The sequence below is a fragment of the Littorina saxatilis genome, linkage group LG8 (assembly GCF_037325665.1).
Source record: "Littorina saxatilis isolate snail1 linkage group LG8, US_GU_Lsax_2.0, whole genome shotgun sequence".
Classification (NCBI taxonomy): domain Eukaryota; kingdom Metazoa; phylum Mollusca; class Gastropoda; order Littorinimorpha; family Littorinidae; genus Littorina; species Littorina saxatilis.
The window spans coordinates 58009133-58026632 of NC_090252.1; the positions used below are offsets into that span (position 1 = coordinate 58009133).

At 40.6% G+C, this 17500-nt stretch overlaps 1 protein-coding gene across 2 annotated transcripts in view; it reads left to right on the plus strand.

The window, feature by feature from the left end:
- LOC138972401 (uncharacterized) overlaps nt 1-17500 on the plus strand; it is a 34616-nt gene that overhangs the window by 8377 nt on the left and 8739 nt on the right. The gene's annotated exons all lie outside the window — the stretch shown is intronic.

Genomic DNA, 17500 nt, shown 5'->3' on the forward strand with positions numbered 1-17500 from the left:
TTGCTGCATATAAACATCGATATTTCTAAAAAAATAAATAAAAATAAAAAAAGAGTACGTTTCTTGCTGCAAGTTTATAACATAACATAATTAAATCAACAGCCTTCAACGTGACAGCAGCTGCTGGTGTGAGAGTTAGTTCAAACTAACTGTGTTTTTGGCAGGACACGTGAAACATTGTGGGTTGTTTAATATTGTTTGAATTCTGAATTGGTTGACTCTTTGGGGACAAAAGTGGTTAGCGTCTGTACGAGTATTTGCCAACTGCGCCACTTCAAACTAAAGACTGTCAGGATATTTAGGAGAGAAAAAAGAGGCTGGTGGCTGTATTCAACAACAAAAGAACACTTTGAATAAAAGAAAACCATAAAACATGTCCGTTCTTTGAAGGAAAATAATGTAATTGTATTACACAAATTTAAAAAAAAAGACTGGCTCAGTCTATAAGAATCAAAAACCAAGACAAGTATTTCATTGCGCGTATAATAATCCCATATATGTCAACGTTTTATTGTTTCACAAATGAGGTACCAAACTAGTGGGTTTGTTTTACTCATGCACATAGTTGGCAATTTTTGTGATATCAAATTAGTAAATTTTGATTTTGAGCGTGAAATAATAAGGTTCCATTTTGGGACAGTGGTATGGAGTGGGTAGGTTTTTTTCACGTCACTACACAACACAGATACGAGCTCGCAGTTCTTCTAGTTTGTACATGAACTGTTATTTAACACTTAATTTTAATAGATATGATTTGTAAGACGGAAATTGATAAACACTATATTGCAGACCTGCCGATGCCCCTCCCCCCCCCCTTCCCACACTAACTCACTCTAACGTTATCCCGATCATCTGTCGTGAACAAAAACTGAATATTAAAAACAAGCTTAAACTAAAATTAGATACATTCATTCAATGCACTCTTTGACTGCAATTATGTTCCTTATATGGTCAAACGCAGTTTAATTTCCATATAAGCTAAAAGGTGGTATAAAGATTTGGAAAAACCCAGGAAACCATTGTGTAAATATCTGAGCATGCGCTTTGAAGAGCTAAAGCATTGTGTAAATATCTGAGCATGCGCACTTGTGGTCAAAACTCGTCAACATTCACTGTACGTTTAATGTTAGCTGAGCACGAATCTTAAAATACCAAGGCATCCAAGGAAAAGGAGATTTGTCACCGATTCGAAACAAAATCTCCAGTCCAATAACATTGGAACAATTTCATACCACCTATATTTATCATCATGGATCTGGAGAAAAGAATATTTCTTAAATTTCGTCCATGTACAACTGAAATGCACCTAATAAATGCACCTTCGTGTACACTACATTAAGGTATGCACGTTAAAGATCCCACGATTGACAAAAGGGTCTTTATTGGCAAAATTGGATAGGCGTTCATAAAACAAAATTCCACCAAAATACCCGTGTGACCTGGAATAACTAGGCCGTGAAAGGTGGATGCAGCGCATATAGGCTGTTGATGTACTGGCCGATGTGAATGCGTGATATATTGTGTAAAAAATTCCATCTCACACGGCATTAATAGGTAACATGCGCCTTGAGTCGCCTTGTGTGGTGAGATACGTGCGCGATATAAATCCTCGTAAATAAATAACAAGTCGCGTAAGGCGAAAATACAATATTTAGTCAAGTAGCTGTCGAACTCACAGAATGAAACTGAACGCAATGCAATGTTTTAGCAAGACCGTAGCATCGTCAGTCCACCGCTCATGGCGAAGGCAGTGAAATTGACAAGAAGAGCGGTGTAGTAGTTGCGCTGAGAAGGATAGCACGCTTTTCTGTACCTCTCTTCGTTTTAACTTTCTGAGCGTGTTTTGAATCCAAACATATCATAACTATATGTTTTTGGAATCAGGAACCGACAAGGAATAAGATGAAAGTGTTTTTAAATTGATTTCGAAAAAAAAAATTTGATAATAATTTTTATATATTTAATTTTCAGAGCTTGTTTTTAATCCAAATATAACATATGTATATGTTTTTGGAATCAGCAAATGATGGAAAATAAGATGAACGTAAATTTGGATCGTTTTAGAAAAAAATAATTTTGTTTACAATTTTCAGATTTTTAATGACCAAAGTCATTAATTAATTTTTAAGCCACCAAGCTGAAATGCAATACCGAAGTCCGGGCTTTGTCGAAGACTACTTGATCAAAATTTCAACCAATTTGGTTGAAAAATGAGAGCGTGACAGTGCCGCCTCAACTTTCACGAAAAGCCGGATATGACGTCATCAAAGACATTTATCAAAAAAAGGAAAAAAAAATGTTCGGGGATATCATACCCAGGAACTCTCATGTCAAATTTCATAAAGATCGCTCCAGTAGTTTGGTATGAATCGCTCTACACGCACGCACGCACGCACACACGCACACACATACACCACGACCCTCGTTTCGATTCCCCCTCGATGTTAAAACATTTAGTCAAAACTTGACTAAATGTAAAAAAATAATAAATGAAACCTTGAACGCTGTGACATTTCTGTTGTCTGCAGAGGCAAGCATCGACCCCCGTAAGTGCCCCACTAAACAAAGAAAGTATATCAGGATTCCCATCGTGAGTTACAAATATAACATTATGTAATCTCGATGTTTAGTACATACAATGTGTTCGGATAGATTTAAGAGAATAATTAAGAATGTCTTATTTATTTAAGATTTGTAAATGGAATGTGTGCACATTACTTTAACACGATTTAACACAGAAGCATGGTTATTTTAATGGGAACAAAACTGTGTGCAAGCCATATTTGGAACGTTTCTAATTGTCTTAGCAAAATGTATGGGGTGTGCACGTTAAAGATCCCACGATTGACAAAAGGGTCTTTCCTGGCAAAATTGTATAGGCATAGATCAAAAATGTACACCAAATACCCGTGTGACTTGGAATAGTAAATATTCGCCGTAATGGCTTGAGATGTACTGGCCGATGTGAATGCGTGATACATTGTGTAAACAATTCCATCTCACACGACAGAATATGTAAAGCGCTTTGAGAACGTTAAGCGCTATATAAATCTCCCATATAATAATAATAATAACATGGCAATTTGTAGGAAATCAACATTCTCTTGGACATACTTGTTGTATACAACGTGGGTTCAAGTGCTAGTCTTTCGGATGAGAAGAAAAACCGAGGTCCCTTCGTGTACACTACATTGGGGTGTGCACGTTAACGATCCCACGATTGACAAAAGGGTCTTTCCTGGCAAAATTGTATTGTGTAAAAAATTCCATCTCACACGACAGAATATGTAAAGCGCTTAAAGAACGTTAAGCGCTATATAAATCTCCCATATAATAATAATAATTGTCAGTAAGTACTGGTGTCACATGACTGATGTGAACCAGTTGATTGGCTAATGGCGATGCGCTAAAACTGTTAGCGCACTCTTGGAGTGCGCTAACTTTTCCACAGAGCGTATTCTTGCGCCCTTTGCCTAAGCAAGACTGTGCTCTCATCCTCAGAATTAATTAATGACATGTAGCTTATATTCTCCACAATACCAAATGACCATAAATTCCCTGCTTCTCAATTAAAGCAGAAGTGGGGTTTTTTCTGACAGATTGCATGTGCCTGTGCCAGTGCCAGTGATCTAAAAAAAAATAGAAGCCGCTGTGTTTCATCTAATTTTCGCCGACTTGCATAGATTCTTCTCATATGCCGTGTTAGTGGCATGTAGCTTATCATCCACATTACCAAATGATGAGTTAGTATACAATTCCCAGCGGCTAACAGAAAACACAAGTGTTATTCCGATAACGTACCAGCTAGACCAGTTTGGAAGACTGACTCGATCGACTCTGTAGCAGACAACACAGACATACGACTACATCAGTTCAGTAAATGAATGGTTTCAGAATTATTATTTCAAAGCAAGAACAATCGTAATCGAAAACGTGTAAGGTTCAGAACGTTCTTACCATATATAAGATTTATTAGCAGCCTGCCTCATGCGTACAGACTCAGTGCAGACTGCAGTCGTTCCATTGCCCAGGTTGGCAGGTAGCCTAGCAGACGACATTAACCCCGCTCAGCAAATTAACATGTTGGGCAAATGTGAACGAAAAACGATGGGGATATAATACGTGTAGGGTTCAGAGCATTCTTACCGTTCATGTTTAGTATCAGACTCCCCGATGAGCGAAGATAGAACACGAGAAATGTGCCACATTTGTTTTGAAAATGTGCGAACCGTCGAGTCCCGCTTTGAGTCAATTCAAGGGGAGTCACTCCGCATAGTCAATCCGTCGAAGCTCGACTGGAGGTTTCGAATCGCAAATAATGAAGAGCCTTTCTCCGAGTTCAAATGAGGTCTCTCTGAAAGATCATCACTGTTCAGATTAACGCTACACTGGAATTTACCAACAGAAATTAAAATGCGTGTGACGAAAGCACGACACACTTGAGACACCCCACACAAAAGTAGATCTTTACTGTGCACGACCTGACCACACAGTTATGCCTATTCAAATGCGCATTGCAAAATGTGCGTTTGGAATCTTCTTTTTTCTATGGCGGTACTGACAATATCGTTATTGAAACAATCCCAGTGCACTAAAGGATTTATAGAGCAAATCTCGAAAATAATTATTGAACTCAGCGCTATGCGCTTCGTTCAATAATGAATTTTCTCGATTTGCTCTATAAATCCCTTAGTGCACTGGGATGTCTCAATAACTTAAATAATAATAATAATAATAATAATAATATGGCAATTTGTAGGAAATCAACGTTCTCTTGGACATACTTGTTGTTGTATACAACTCCTTTTAAGACCTGACAACAATCTGGACAAATCCGGTCTGAAAATGGAAAATGTCTTAAAATGGGGGTATGTTTACAGTGATGATGAACAACAAATCTGTGAAGACAGGGTCTGAAAATGGGGGTAAGTTTACAGTGATGATGAACAACAAATCTGAGAAGACAGGGTCTGAAAATGGGGGTAAGTTTACAGTGATGATGAACAACAAATCTGAGAAGACAGGGTCTTAAAATGGGGGTAAGTTTACAGTGATGATGAACAACAAATCTGAGAAGCCAGTGTCTTAAAATGGGGTAAGTTTACAGTGATGATGAACAACAAATCTGAGAAGCCAGGGTCTTAAAATGGGGTAAGTTTACAGTGATGATGAACAACAAATCTGAGAAGCCAGGGTCTTAAAATGGGGTAAGTTTACAGTGATGATGAACAACAAATCGGAGAAGACAGGGTATTAAAATGGGGGTAAGTTTACAGTGATGATGAACAACAAATCTGAGAAGACAGGGTCTTAAAAAGGGAAGGAGTCTTCTATTGGGGAAGGGGAAGGGAGGGGGGGGGGGGGCTGTGGTGTTCCAATCCAATGGACATGACGTATGAAGTATTTACTTTTCTTGTTTTCTGTATTATACATGTTTGTCTTGTACTATAAGTGTTTTTCTGTCTGTCCGTCCTTGTTAAGGTATTAGAACACACCTGACAGTACGCTGGAGTAGCCTCCCTTCCCGGATTTAGAACGCGTTTCGTGTCGTAACAGATTATCCACTTATTAGCCATATCCGTATGCAAAATAATGAAATAAACATTAGGAAATGTCAGAAGTTTACAACTATCGACATTCTCTATCAGTGCAATAAAAAACAATCGTTAGAACTTGCATTTACGACATGTCGTGCGTGAGAACGTGTCACTGTAAACAAGCACTTCTTGCCTGGCTGAAGAACCATACGAGTCAATCTAAAACAGACAAGTAATGGAAAGCAGTCTGCGGATAAACATAACAAACTGCTGATGAAAAAGTGTGTTCGTCCCTGCTCTGGATAAAAGACATTGGACTGATGACAACGTGGCAGCGTTCACGCGAACAGATTTTTTTCAGATTATCGCTTCTACATTTTATTGCACATACTTGGGGCAGATCAGAATTTCACACTGACTGGAAGATGACAAATTGGTCTTGTGAGTTGAGAACCACATGTTCTTTGCCGACAGAAATCACGATGGGACAAGATGCAGATTGTGTTGAAGAGATGTTTGCAGATTATCGCATCTACATTTTATTGCTCAGATCAATGCACGAAGTTGGGGTAGATCTGAATTTCGCAATGCTGGAAGACGACAAATCGGTCTTTTGAGTTGAGAACCACATGTTCTTTGGCGGCAGAAATCACTATGGGACAAGATGAGGATTGTGTTGAGGAGGTTAATACTGACTGACTTTAGATGAAGAGTTCCTAGACCTGGTTTTTGTAGAGAGGCATCATGATGCTATCCTGTGTTTTTTTTAACGTTCTTGGTGACACGCGCCAGAATCGCACGAAGATCGAACTCTCGAAGAAAACAAGTTTATCGCTGAACATCGGAAATGTGAAAGTATTACTCTTCCTGTCTGATCAGTCTCCCCGTTAAATCTACAGGCTACATTATTTATCAGGTAACTTACCAAACCGGAGCCGTTGTGTGTGTGTGTGTGTGTGCAGTGTGTGTGTGTGTGTGTGTGTGTGTGTGTGTCAGTGTCAGTGTGTGTGTGTGTGTGTGTGTGTGTGTGTGTGTGTGTGTGTGTGTGCCGGATTACCACCATTAACGCACCCTTTTGGACTTTTCTACGTAACCTTACTATGCCTGCTGTGACATTCACGAGGATTATTGTGATTCTTGGACAATCGTGTGCCTGTGCTGGCCCGACTTGCAGGAAGACAAACGGCGTCGGAACGTATACGTGCTGCCAAGTGTGCATGCCCAGAGCGCAGTGTGAACCGAGAGTGAATGTGTCATTGTGTGGAAGTTTTGCTTGATTGATTTATTCATGATTTAATTTGCCTTTTGGTTCAATAGAAAAATCTGTGTACGTTATACTTTGTATTTTGTGGTGTGATTCGCCCGAGTGCGAGACCCCCATCCCCGAACGCCTCTGTGGGTAGAATTGTGTTATTGTGTGAGTAACGTGAGTGTGTAGATGAGAATGTGTAGATGAGAATGTGAAAGTTGCTTTGGACCCAGACACACACAGCAGACTTCAACGCAACAGCTAAGTTTCAGCCTGACAAAGAAATTCGAGTGACACAGCTAAGGGCTGTACTTGTTATTTCTCTATTAAAACAAATGTTTCAAGATCTTTAGGCCAATAAAAAATAAATTGTCTGTTTCTAATAACATGGGTAAACAAAATAGGGTAGGTAGGTAGGGATTTTTAAATTTTTTTTGCCAGGATAGAATTCTTCAAAATAACTAAATGACACAAAGAGACAAGACTCGCTATAGATTAATTTATAAAAAAAAAAAGTAAAAAATGTGACAAAGAATATAAAATGATTGTTTTACCTGGTCTGGAATCTTCAGTGGTAATTGCATAAAAAAAAGTCTGATATATATCAATTATCATGTTAACTTTTTCTTAAAATGGGTGGGTATCTAACACTATTTCTGAACACTGTAACCACTGTAACCACTTTAGCACTTTTAATTTATTTTTTCTGTCTTCCAAACTTCTTCTTCTTCTCCTCCTCTTCTTCTTCGTTCATGGGCTTAGACTCCCACATTCACTCATGTTTTTAGCACGAGTGGATTTTTACGTGTATGACTGTTTTTACCCCGCCATTTAGGCAGCCATACGCCGCTTTCAAAGGAATTCCAAACTTCTAATTCAGCTTCAAAAAATGAGAAAAAAAAGGTGGGTTTTTTATATCAACAGTTAAATCACTATGTTGGATATTTTATTTTGCTTCCCTATTATTTTATCTTAAGTTTTTGATCATCTGATTACCTTGCTTTCCTATTTGTAAGATAATATGCACTCTTTTCTGAAAAATAGGTAGGGGGTGGGGGTAGTAAAAGCATCAAAGTTCAAGATTTTGCGCGACAAGAGGTGTGTTTCTTTTAACTGTGATGAAGAGGGATAACTGAACTTGGTATCTAACACTATTTCTGAACACTGTAACCACATTAGCACTTTTAATTTTTTTTTCTGTCTTCCAAGCTTTAAATTCAGTTAATAAAATGAGTAAAAAAAGTGTTTTTTTCTGAATTCAACAGTTAAATTACTATGTTGGATGTTCTATTTTGCTTCCCTATTTCTGTTCTGAAGTTTTTGATCATCTGACTACCTTGCTTTTCTATTTGGAAGACAATATGCACTCTTTTCTGAAAAATGGGTAGGGGGTGGGGGAAGTAAAAGCATCACAGTTCAAGATTTTGCGCGACAAGAGGTGTGTTTCTTTTAACTGTGATGAAGAGGGATAACTAAACTTGGTATCTAACACTATTTCTGAACACTGTAACCACTTTAGCACTGTTAATTTATTTTTTTCTGTCATCCAAGTTTTGAATTCAGCTTACAAAATGAGTAAACAAGTGTGTTTTTTCTGAATTCAACAGTTAAATAACTCTGTTGGGTGTTCTTTTTTGCTTCCCTATTTCTGTTCTGAAGTTTTTGATCATCTGATTACCTTGCCTTTCTATTTGGAAGATAATATGCACTCTTTTCTGAAGAATGGGTAGGGGGTAGGGGTAGTAAAAGCATCACAGTTCAAGATTTTGCTCGACAAGAGGTGCGTTTCTTTTAACTGTGATGAAGAGGGATAACTCAACTTGGTATCTAACACTATTTCTGAACACTGTAACCAGTTTTGCACTTTTAATTTATTTATTTCTGTCTTCCAAGCTTTAAATTCAGCTAATAAAATGAGTAAAAAAGTGTTTTTTTTCTGAATTCACCTATTAAATCACTATGTTGCATGTTCTATTTTGCTTCCCTATTTTTGTTCTGAAGTTTTTGATCGTTTGATTACCTTGCCTTTCTATTTGGAAGATAATATGCACTCTTTTCTGAAAAATGAGTAGGGGGTGGGGGTAGTAAAAGCATCACAGTTCAAAATTTTGCGCGACAAGAGGTGTATTTCTCTTAAAATTTGTGAAGAGGGATAACTCAACTTGTTATTTAACACTATTTCTGAACACTGTAACCACTTTAACACTTTTGATTTATGTTTGACTGTGTTCCATGCTTCAAATTGGGCTTCAAAAATGGATACATAAGGGTTTTTTTCCAAATTCACCTGTAAAATCACTATGTTTGATGTTCTATTTTGCTTCCCTATTTCTCTTCTTCAGTTTCTGATCATCCGATTGTTTTTTTGTTAACATATTCACAATACAATATCACAATTTCTTCAGTAGGGTTTGCGTGAAAAAATCTCATACCTATGCTCAAACTTCAGTCGCTATCTCAAAATTTTGCCCGACAAGCTCTATTCATTTTGTTTTTTCCTGATAAACAAAACACTGAACTAACATAAAAACAAACCTTTAAAACTGCCTAACCACTTTGAAATATGGCCTCAGGTGTGAACTCCAGCCTTAAGACCGCTGGGTCGAAGATCAGTGAACATAACGTTGTGTATTGTCACAAATTCAAAGTTCCAATACCATTGGTTTCTTGTTGCTCGATTCAGAATTTTGAAACATCAGCAGCCAATTTTGTTTGTTTATTCCCGATCTATGAGAATATAGGTGACTAGTGCACGACCACCCTCAAAGATTACAAACGTTCGCAATCGGACTGCCATCATTTCGCAGCAAGCCTGACCCCGCTGACAATAGTCTACGGATCAATAGACCCCCCGCGGGTTAGGGGGAAGAATTTACCCGATGCTCCCCAGCATGTCGTAAGAGGCGACTAACGGATTTTGTTTCTCGTGTTACCCTTGTTAAGTGTTTATTGTATAGAATATAGTCAATTTTTGTAAAGATAATAATAATAATAATAATAATAAATAAAAGATGCAGTATGTAAGAAATGTTAAGTCCTTTGTACTGGAAACTTGCATTCTCCCAGTAAGGTAATATATTGTACTACGTTGCAAGCCCCTGGAGTAAATTTTTGATTAGTGCTTTTGTGAACAAGAAACAATTGACAAGTGGCTCTATCCCATCTCCCCCCTTTCCCCATCGCGATATAACCTTCGTGGTTGAAAACGACGTTAAACACCAAATAAACAAACGGATCATTAGAAGAAATATCACAACCATCGTTTTTACTTGTACAATTTGTTTTGCACAAACCGGCATTGCTTCTTACGTTTTTACTTGCACAATCTGTGTTGGACAGATACCCTACCGGCTTTGCTACTGACGATATTTTACTTGTATGATCTTTTGCACAAACCGGCATTGCTTCTTACGTTTTTACTTGTACAATTTGTTTTGCACAAACCGGCATTGCTTCTTACGTTTTTACTTGCACAATCTGTGTTGGACAGATACCCTGGTACCGGTTTTGCTACTGACGATATTTTACTTGTATGATCTTTTGCATAAACCGGCATTGCTTCTTGCGTTTTTACATTCAGTCAATTAATGACTGGAAGTTTTACGAGGGCGGAGAGCGAGGTTTGTCTCCCGATGTATGTGTGTGTGTTTGTCTGTCTGACTGTCTGTCTGTCTGTCTGTGACAAGCTTTTCTTTAAAACTACTCAACGGATTGTTATTAACATTGGTGCAGATATTTCTGAGAACATTTTGCTTGAAATATCTGTCGCCTGTTTTTGATAGGGATATTTGATGATGTCATATTTGACCGTTTGCAAAGGTTGAGGCGGCACTTTTACGGCTACAGGTTTTTTTTTCAGGAATGTGTTTGAAATGTTCGTTACATAATCGCCGACTTAGTGCAGACTATGAGGATGCATTTCAGCTTGGTACCTTTAAAGATGTGTTTGTGAAAATCACTCAAATTTAGTCGATTTTGTCGATTTCTTTAAAGTCAATAAATGTATAGTTCTGTTGTGTTCAATAACACAATTGGCTTAAAATGAAGAAAACACTTAAATAGCGACTTTCTGTATTGTTGGAAAGAGCCACATATAATTATAATGTCTCTGTTTCTTATCATTTGTCGATTTCAAAAATATATTTTGTATGGTGTGTGGCGATGACAATTTGCTAAAAATGCAGACATTCCTTTAAAGGAAAAAATGCTTCTAACCTGTATTGACTGTACACTCTGTTCGGCCGATCAAGATAAGCGAACGTCATATCTAGTCTGGAACACGTTAATGACGTAATATTGAAAAGTGAAAGATTATGACATCACCATGCGACTTTGTTCTTCCCCAAACACAGCACAGATTTTGCCTTACACTTATTGATCTTCTTCTCATAACTCTCTCAACCTTGTTTGATCAGCAAAGAAAGTCAGAGAGATCAGGCGTATCTCAGAGCAAACGCTTGACCGAATAGTTAATTACGCCTCAAGCTTCATTGTTACTTTTACTGTTGGACAGATACCCTGCCGGCTTTAGAACCAACTTTTTCACGTGTACGATCTTTTGCATAAACCGGCATAGCTTCTTCCGTTTTTATATTTAGTCAAGTTTTGACTAAATATTTTAACATCGAGGGGGAATCGAAACGAGGGTCGTGGTGTATGTGCGTGTGTGTGTGTGTGTGTGTGTGTGTGTGTGTCTGTGTGTGTGTGTCTGTGTGTGTGTCTGTCTGTGTGTGTGTGTGTGTAGAGCGATTCAGACTAAACTACTGGACCGATCTTTATGAAATTTGACATGAGAGTTTCTGGGTATGAAATCCCCGAACGTTTTTTTCATTTTTTGGATAAATGTCTTTGATGACGTCATATCCGGCTTTTTGTGAAAGTTGAGGCGGCACTGTCACGCCCTCATTTTTCAACCAAATTGGTTGAAATTTTGGTCAAGTAATCTTCGACAAAGCCCGGACTTTGGTATTGCATTTCAGCTTGGTGGCTTAAAAATTAATTAATGACTTTGGTCATTAAAAATCTGAAAATTGTAAAAAAAAATAAAAATTTATAAAACGATCCAAATTTACGTTTATCTTATTCTCCATCATTTGCTGATTCCAAAAACATATAAATATGTTATATTTGGATTAAAAACAAGCTCTGAAAATTAAATATATAAAAATTATTATCAAAATTAAATTGTCGAAATCAATTTAAAAACACTTTCATCTTATTCCTTGTCGGTTCTGTAATGTTATGACGTCATTGAAAACCGTGTTCTATTGTCAATATGCAAGAACCCTGACGTAAAAAGGTTGCTGGGGATTCTGGGAGAATCACGGCGGAATAAATAACACGCTAACCCTCCATGCCTGTGTCTGCTTCATTTATAGTCTACCAGTTTGCTTATATGCATGTGACCGTCCAACACGACGAGAACACGACATGGTGTCAGAAGTGGCTGGTAGCGAAGCAGTGAGTGTGAAAAACTTTATGTACGAGATTGCAAGTCGAAAGTTTTGTTCGCGCGTGCCGTAGAGCATTTTGTTCGATCTAAAATCGCGTACTCCGACAGCAGCAAACTAGATGTAGCGTCGCAGTAGGAAGCGCATACTCCAAAAATAAAGAAAGGTGTGGTTCAGTGGTACGGATTCAGCAGAGATCCAGTATGGCAGAGCAGCCGAACCAACCACCATTACAGGCAGAGAGGAGACATTACACAGCCAATGTTCCAATACCTTCAAAGCTGGTTATGGAAGGCAACTTATCCCAAAACTGGAAGAAGTTCAAAAGACAATGGGACAATTATGAGATTGCTTCTCGACTGGACAAAGAAGAAGGAGAATACCGGTGTGCAGTGTTGCTTGCCTGCATTGGCGAAGATGCAATGGAGGTGTATGACAGCATGAGGTTCTCTGAAGGTGAGAACAAGAAAGACATAAGCGTTGTCATCAAGAAACTGGAAGAATTTTGTGTGGGAGCCACGCATGAAGGTTCGAAACATACAGATTTCACATTCGACGCCAGGATTCGTCTGAGTCGATCGATGCGTATGTGGCAGCCCTTAGACAACTTGCTAAGAACTGTAATTATGGCATCATGGAAGACCGTATGATACGGGATAGAATTGTCGTTGGTGTCAAAAGTGATACCATGCGGGAGAAACTTCTTGAAGATTCAACACTGACTTTTAAAAAAGCAGTAGACATATGCAGAGCTTATGAGTCATCCCAGCAACAACTCCATGAAATGTCTAAGGAAACAACAGTGGATCGCCTAAAGGGGGCTCCGAATGCTATGCAAAAGGGACAGCATCCGAAAACACAGTGGAAGCGTCCAAGCCGAAATCTCGGAGAAAGGTCACAAAAGTGCACCAGATGCGGTCGAGATCAGCATGGCAGAGAGTCCTGTCCTGCCGCGAAAGCGGAATGCAGAAAATGCCTGAAGAAAGGACATTATGCAGTTTGTTGTTTCAGCAAGCCCATCAGCCAAGCTTCTGTGAAGGAAGTGAAAGATGAAGCATATCTGGGAGCAGTGTCAAATGCAGGAACTGACGCCTGGCATGTGGACGTTCAGCTAGAGCAGTCAAACATTCAGTTTAAGATGGACACTGGAGCAGACGTAACAGTGATGCCAGCAGTGATGGTACCCAAAAACAAATACCCGCTTGAGAGGCCTTCGAAAAGACTCTTTGGCCCAGGTAAAATTCCACTAAAAGTGCTGGGACAGTTCACGTCAAAAATGAAAGTCAAGAACGCCATGAGCATTCAAGACATCTACGTGGTTGAAGACCTAGAAGAACCTCTGTTAGGGAGACCAGCAATTCAGGCGCTAGGACTCGTGAAGCGTGTGGAAACGGTGAAAGAAGGCGACAAGGAACGCATTCAGAAGACTTTCCCCAGGCTGTTCTCTGGACTTGGGAAAATGAAAGAGACTTATACGATTCGCCTGAAGGACAGTGCAGTGCCGTATGCAGTGACAGCACCGAGACGTGTTCCACTCCCTTTTCAACAGAAGGTAGAGGAGGAGCTTAGGCGACTGCAAGATCAGGAAGTGATTCGACCAGTCAACACTCCAACTGACTGGTGTGCCCCCATCGTTGTGGTGCCGAAAGCACATAATGATGCAGTGAGGATCTGTGTAGACCTTACCAGACTGAACGAGAGTGTCAAGAGAGAAAACTATCCTCTTCCGTCTACAGATCAACTCCTCGCACAGTTAGAGGAGGCAACAGTATTCACTAAACTGGACTGCAACAGCGGTTTCTATCAAGTTCCACTGGAGAAAAGCTCACAAGAGTTGACGACCTTCATTACACCAATCGGACGTTTTTGTTTTCAATGTCTACTCTTCGGAATCTCGTCAGGGAGCGAGGTTTTTCATCGCATCATGACGCAGCTGTTATCAGACATTCCAGGGGTCATATGCGACATAGATGATGTGTTGGTGTACGGACGCAACCAAGTCGAGCATGACCAACGTCTGAAGCAAGTACTTGAAAAGCTTCAAGATGCTGGTGTCACACTGAATGACAAGTGTGCTTTCGGCCAAACAAGCATCAAGTTCCTCGGACACGTGATCTCCAAGGATGGTGTGCAGATGGATCCGGACAAGGTGGAGGCTATCAGGAACATGCCTCGACCTAAGAGTGTCCCTGAACTACGACGTGTTTTGGGACTGGTGAACTTCGTCCGAAAGTTCTCCCCTAACCTGGCAGAAGAGACCAGACCTCTACGTGATTTGCTGAAAAAGGAAATTCAGTGGACATGGGGAGACGCACAGGAGAGAGCGTTTCAAAGACTGAAAGAACAGCTGACCTCACCACCAGTGCTGGCTCACTACAGCACATCCTTGCCTACCAAAGTGTCAGCTGATGCTTCGTCGTACGGGCTGGGAGCTGTCCTTCTCCAGGAAAGAGACGGTGAATGGCAACCCGTATTCTTTGCTTCAAGATCTATGACGTCCACCGAGCAGCGGTATGCCCAGGTGGAAAAGGAGGCATTAGCGTCTACGTGGGCCTGCGAGAAGTTCGCTGACTTCTTGATTGGTCTTCCCTCATTCACCATAGAGACAGACCACAGGCCGCTTCTGGCACTCCTCAAGTCAAAACAGCTAGACGAGCTTTCGCCACTAATTCAACGGTTCCGTATGAGGCTGATGCGGTACCGGTATGACGTGATCTACACAGCTGGTAAGGATCTGACAACTGCTGACGCCTTATCGCGTGCTCCAGTCGGATCTCCACAGACGTCAGACTTACAGCTTGACAGTGATGTTGCAGCATACGTCAAGTCAGTGGTGGAAGGATTTCCAGCGTCAAAGCAGCGCATGGATGAAATCAGGGCCAAACAGCAGAAAGATATAATTTGCTGCAAAGTGAAAGACTACTGCAACAAAGGATGGCCTGATGTTAACAAGGTTGAACCAGACCTTAAGCCTTTTCACACAGTGAGAGACGACCTGACGGTACAACAAGGACTGTTGTTGTTCAGGGACCGTCTTGTCATTCCAGAAGTGATGAGGCAGGACATTCTCAGCAAAATCCACGGAGGTCACCAGGGCATCGTAAAGTGCAGAGCGCTGGCAAGATCTTCAGTGTGGTGGTCAGGACTTTCCACAGACATAAAAGTCATGATAGAAGAATGTGCAACTTGCGTGAAGGAGCGCAAACCACCACCAGAACCATTGCAACCTACACCAGTGCCAGATTATCCATGGCAGAAAGTGGGTGTCGACTTGATGGACTGGCGTGGAAACGACTACCTTGTGGTTGTGGACTATTTCTCGAGGTACATAGAAATGGCACTACTACGTTCGACCACCAGTGAAACTGTCATCCAACACCTGAAGAGCATCATGTCCAGGCATGGAATCCCGGAAGTCATGATGACGGACAATGGCCCTCAGTTTGACGCTGACAAGTTCTCAAGGTTTGGTGAAGAATATGGCTTCATCCATGAAACCAGTAGTCCACGGTATCCGCAAGCCAACGGAGAAGCTGAACGAGCAGTGCAGACCCTCAAGCAGCTGCTCCTGAAAGCTGAAGATCCGTACGTGGCCATGTTAAACTACAGAGCGACGTCTCTGCAGTGCGGTTTCAGTCCAGCGGAAAGACTTATGGGACGTCGTTTGAGAACCAAGGTACCTGCCGTTCCCAATCTGCTTATTCCAGACTGGCCAAAGTTCCACGACATGCGGTCAGCCGATGTCCAGCAGAAAGAGGCACAGAAGAAAAACCACGACAAGCGACACCGAGCTCAACCCCTTCCTACCCTCAAGCCAGGAGAACGTGTGTGGCTGAAAACACCTACGGAGAAAGAAGCAGTCATCTTGCGACCAGTTGCTCCGAGGTCATACGAACTACAGACAAAGACGGGCATACAGAGAAGAAATCGCCGACACCTCAACAGACGTCTGAGTGATGCACCAACCCCAAAGCAGTCACCAGACAAAGCGTCAACAACCATTCCTACTGATGCGGGACGCCCAGGACATCGCGGGGAGGACGGTGGTTTTCCTGATCCGTCCTCAGAACAAAGGGAGACAGATTCTCCGTCTGAGGGATTGCCCAAGGAACGGCCTGTGACCACAAGAAGCGGTCGCGTGGTCAAGCGGCCTAACATTCTTGATCTGTGACTTTTGGTTATGTTTAACTAGTGTGAAAGAAGCACATGAATGTTTTCTTTTGTTGAAGTTTTCATCTATGAAAGTCATACTCATAGTTACATTGAAGAGCTAATTTGCTGTGTTTTCTAAAAGAAAAAATAAGCGTAAAGTAAGGGGGATGTAATGTTATGACGTCATTGAAAACCGTGTTCTATTGTCAATATGCAAGAACCCTGACGTAAAAAGGTTGCTGGGGATTCTGGGAGAATCATGGCGGAATAAATAACACGCTAACCCTCCATGCCTGTGTCTGCTTCATTTATAGTCTACCAGTTTGTTTATATGCATGTGACCGTCCAACACGACGAGAACACGACAGGTTCCTGATTCCAAAAACATATAGATATGATATGTTTGGATTAAAAACACGCTCAGAAAGTTAAAACAAAGAGAGGTACAGAAAAGCGTGCTATCCTTCTTAGCGCAACTACTACCCCGCTCTTCTTGTCAATTTCACTGCCTTTGCCATGAGCGGTGGACTGACGATGCTACGAGTATACGGTCTTGCTGAACAATGGCATTGCGTTCAGTTTCATTCTGTGAGTTCGACAGCTACTTGACTAAATATTGTATTTTCGCCTTACGCGACTTGTTACTTTTACAAACTGTTGGACAGATACCCTACCGGCTTTAGAACCAACGTTTTCACGTGTACGATCTTTTGCATAAACCAGCATTAATTGTTTCTTACGTTTTTATATTTAGTCAAGTTTTGACTAAATATTTTAACATCGAGGGGGAATCGAAACGAGGGTCGTGGTGTATGTGCGTGTGTGTGTGTGTGTGTCTGTGTGTGTGTGTGTGTGTGTGTGTGTGTGTGTGTGTGTCTGTCTGTGTGTGTGTGTGTGTGTGTGTGTAGAGCGATTCAGACTAAACTACTGGACCGATCTTTATGAAATTTGACATGAGAGTTCCTGGGTATGAAATCCCCGAACTTTTTTTTCATTTTTTGGATAAATGTCTTTGATGACGTCATATCCGGCTTTTCGTGAAAGTTGAGGCGGCACTGTCACGCCCTCATTTTTCAACCAAATTGGTTGAAATTTTGGTCAAGTAATCTTCG